Here is a 4821-nt window from a genome sequence, read left to right as displayed (position 1 = left end):
CAGACCGATGAGCTTTGTAAAAATCGACGCGTTTCAGAAAGGCGGGGCATAGAGGAGAAACAGTAATGTACATTATGTGGAAAATAACCACATACTGAACCTGTTTTACTGTTATACTGTTTTTTTAACCTTAAACCACATAAACACATTTCATTACACCAAATAATGTTCTTTTTAGCAACTAAAGGTGGGGTAAGTGATTTCTGGTAGCCAATGTTGACATTTGAAATCACCAAAACAAACACGCCCCTACCTCAAAAGGGTTAGCTCCGCCCCACACATACGTACGCAACCCAGGCAACGATTAGTTCTGTGAAACAAAGCAAAACCAATGTTACACCGTGTCTACACCAGACGGGAGCAGCGCAGTGCGACAAAATACTATAGAACTCATTATAATCAGTGATGCTGTCTACACCATAGATATATATACATATCTATGGTCTACACTGGATGCGGCGCGGCACGACAAAATCCCCGACAGAAAACTGCTGCTGCTTTCTATTCATGACGTATTGACACAAATTTCAAATGATTTTCAAATGTTTTTCGCGTCCAGTGTACTAGACAGACTTTAGCTGTTGCGGCGCAGACACGGTGTTAACTCACCTATCGAGAAGAAACAAAGCAACCTCGGCGTCCGATCGCAGGCCTTCCGTTCCTTGAGTTCTCTCCAGCGCTGGAAAGCTGTTAATGTTAACCAAACTCAATTTTGAAATAGTGATTCAGTGAAGATAAGGAATCACTTTCACGTATGAACTGGTCACCGCAGTGTCCTGACCTAAACCCTATTGAAAGTATGTGAGATGTGCTGGAGTCGACTTTACAGTCTGTAAGAGAGCTGTTATTAGAGCGCACATCCCATTCGACTCTAGCCTGGACAAATCTTGATAGAAATAAATGCTGTGATGTTGCATGATGTTGTCACAGTGCCACAATGAATGCACAATACAATCAAAGCTAAAGGTGGTCCAACAAATAAAGGTTAAATTGCAATGAGGATTGATGTGGTTTGTGCTGACCATGTGATCTGTGCAACAAATTACTGGCTGCCAAGACCAATAATAATTTGCTTGATCTGCTTCTTTATTATATTTGTCATACACTGCCTGGCCAAAAATAAAAAATCATAGTATGGATCTTTAAGATTGAATCATTATTGCAGTGAATAATATGTTTCTGGCATGTTGTATGCTTGGCAACAATTCTTATAAAACGGAGTTAAATTCACTGTAAACCACGGCTTCACGGGGTTTATTGCTTTATTTTAGCCCTAACTGATGCAGTGTGTAGTTTTTATTTCTCAAACAAGCATATCTTAAGTCGTACACATGTCTATATTCCAGGATGACGATACAAAGATTCATCAGGCTCAAACTGTGAAGGATTGGCCACCACAGAGCCCTGACCTAAACCCCACTGAAACTCTTTGGGACGTGCCAGAGTCAGCTTTTAACTGCCTGTGCAAAAAAAAAAAGAGTTGCACACTCTAATATTTTGTTGGACCACCTTTAGCTTTGATTGTATTGTGCATTCATTGTGACACTGTGACAACATCATGCAACATCACAGCATTTATTTCTATCAAGATTTGTCCAGGCTAGAGTCGAATGGGATGTGCGCTCTAATAACAGCTCTCTTACAGAAGTAGAAAGAGCAGTGATAGAAGTGGCCATCTTTTCTCATTGTAAAGGTGCAAAAACACTAAATGAACAAAACTGTAAAAGTGATGAAAAATACAAAAATGTATTTGTTCATATATTTAAATTTAGTTTATTTGTATCACTTTTCTTAATATACATTGCTCAAAGCAGCTTAAAGATGTACTCTTAAATGTTTAAAATACCTTATTTTGATCACTAAAAACACATCTTGTAGCTTTCTCATCCTTTAGTTAAAACAAAAACACCAGTGCATTCAACAGATGTCTTAAGGGAGCGTAATGCCTTATAAGGGAACTATTTTGGTGCCTTCATTTTTTAAAGGTGAAATAGTTACTCAGGACTTTGTACCAACGTGTTTTTTTTAAAGATGCAAGATTGCATAAGAATGCATATTGAGGAATGACCGATGTGTCTTTTTATAACAGATGGTCATTAGTGCTCTGCTCTTGTCCAGGTAAAGTTCTTCTGGTGAAAGTAGCAGCACACAACCAGAGTAGGTTGCATCTCCCTCTGTTGGCTGAAATAATCACCACGTGACTGCTCTGGTAACCATAAGGTTGTGTTGGTCAGGCTTATTTGTAGTGTATTTGTAAGGAGTTACTTTTGTCTTTTTTATACAATCAAACACAACGTGTTTGAGAGCTAAACAAATAAATTCCCAATGAAGTTTTCTTATTGGCATTTTAATTACATAAAGTGATTGTGAAATCACATGTAAAGGCATTATGTTTCAATGGATGCAGATAGTTATTACTTAAAGGGGTCATATGATGCTGCTAAAAAGAACATTATTTTGTGTATTTGGTGTAATGAAATGTGTTTATGCAGTTTAAGGTTCATCTTCACGACATGGCGGCGGCGGCAACAACAATACTACAGCGAGAATAAAAGTTACGCCTTCTTTCTTTGCGTGAACATTTGGGCGGTGTTATGCAAATCTTCCTACACAGTGAGGTAGATATGTGGGGGCGTGTTTAAACGAGGCGTTTTAGGTAGGCATGGACCAGTCTTAACTTTTATAAAGAATATCTCTTTGGGTTTGAGACTTTAGTCTTTGCAACTTTAGGGATCTTATCTATTCACAAACAGCTTGTAACACTCCAAAGAGAAAGGAAAACTTGAAATCGCATCATATGACCCCTTTAAATTTTGGTCTGTTTGCTGAGACATGACAGGCCAGTGGTGTCCAATCCTGTTCCTATATATATATATTGGGTAAAGTAACCCTTGTGTTTCCTGTGAGAATGAAAGTATGTTTATTGGACAGTTTGCAGTTTTATTTTTTGGTGTGTGTTAAGATGGGTCGAGCTGAGCCCAGAGTGCTGCCCCAAGACACCACAACTAATATTGCATCCATCGATGGAGAGGAACATGAACTGTCAGAGTCTTACAGCTCTTTTCACTCGACGGACATTTCAAAATCCATCGTTTCATTGAAGAGATCTTCTCTCTTGACTTTCCTGATAAACATTACATTTGGCTAATGATCCAGAAAATTGGATAGTTGTTTGTTAATGGGTTGCCACTGACATAATTTTTCAGGATACCAATAAATCACTGTAGTCTCAATGTTCAATTTTTTTTTTCTCAAACACTCTTAAGTTTCTCCAATGTGTTTGTCCTAGGCCCAGTTATTCCAGTGCAGCAAGTTTGGCAGTAACTGGTCCGCTCTTTGTGATACAGGATGCATACTGATGTGTTGTTACTTTTAGCTTTGTAGTGACGTATATTATGTAGTCTTTTGGGTGTTAAACCCAAAAACGAAAATTCTGTCATTTACTCTCATGTCACCTTCACGTCATAACAAAACTGTATGAATTTATTCATTTTTTTTCTGTGGAACATAAAAAGACATTCTGAAGACTTTCTTGGTCCATACAATGAATTTCAATCGAGTCTTATGTTGTTTAAACTCCAAAGTTCTTCAAAATGTCTTTTGTTTCACAAAACAAAGAAAAGGAGGGTGAGGCAGGGTTGGGCATGAATTCCTAGCAAACAATAGGTACATTCTTACATTGACATCTACACACATAGTATGACAACAAGAAACATTAAATACCTCTACACAACAAGTGTAAATGAGCTGGAATTGTGGAATTAATTCGTTTTTATTTGCTTCAAAAGTGAAATTCAAATTTGCACAAAAGAGTTAGAATGAAAACACTGATCATGCAAACATTTACCACAGATTTCCAACTTGTTACATGATTGTCACATTACATAGCCCTGTATATGCATATATAAGTATATAAACTAAGCTTTTCTCCCTCCAATGACCTAGCACTGACTAAAAAAATAAATAATCACTGAAATGAAATGACCAGATGAAGTCATTAAATGCGTATTTATGTTTTATGATTTCACTAGAAACTTGCAGTGCCATCAATTTCAACTAAAATGGTAATTTTCCAAAATTTAAAAAGGTCCCGGAGGTTTGTGCGGAATAAATAGACATAAGTGCTCAATTGTGATATACAGTGGGTACGGAAAGTATTCAGACCCAAAATAACAAATGATTTTAGCAAATGGCTGCAATATAACAAAGAGTGAACAATTTAAGGGGGTCTGAATACTTTCCATACCCACTGTATATTCTCTGTGCTTCTGGATAGTGAAGCATAGTGCAGCTTACATATTATCTCAGGAAAGTACCTCTGAGGGAATTTATAAACAATTTCAAAGCTTTATTAATTTGTCATCCCAAATATGTGGGAACACAGTACAGTTTGATTGGTTATTGTGTTTCTTCATAGCTACTGTAATTCAGAATATAAGTAAATATAACTAGCTTTGATTAAAAAAAGGTATATTATGTGCCAATATACCTTATAAACGAATATATAAAACAACACACACAGACTCGTATGTGTTTAGTTTCAGTGTTTCTTTCTGAAAGGAGAAGGGATTTGGGCTGAAAAAGGTTCTCAGGCAGGTCAAGACATGTTTCTGTAAACAAATATCAAAAATAAAACAAGCTTCCTGTATAAAGATGTCATGACAGCGCTCACGTATCAAATGTGTGGATCTTCAACAGTTACAGGGTTAGTTCACCCAAAAATGAAAATGAACTTGCGTTTTACTCACCCCCGAGGCATCCTAGCTGTATATGACTTTCTTCTTTCAGACGAATCCAGTCAGAGTTATATTAAAAATTGTC

Source organism: Sinocyclocheilus anshuiensis, unplaced genomic scaffold (genome assembly GCF_001515605.1).
Source record: "Sinocyclocheilus anshuiensis isolate Anshui unplaced genomic scaffold, SAMN03320099.WGS_v1.1 scaffold659, whole genome shotgun sequence".
Taxonomy (NCBI): domain Eukaryota; kingdom Metazoa; phylum Chordata; class Actinopteri; order Cypriniformes; family Cyprinidae; genus Sinocyclocheilus; species Sinocyclocheilus anshuiensis.
The sequence above is the reverse complement of the archived record's forward strand: the minus strand, read 5'-3'. Positions refer to the sequence as shown.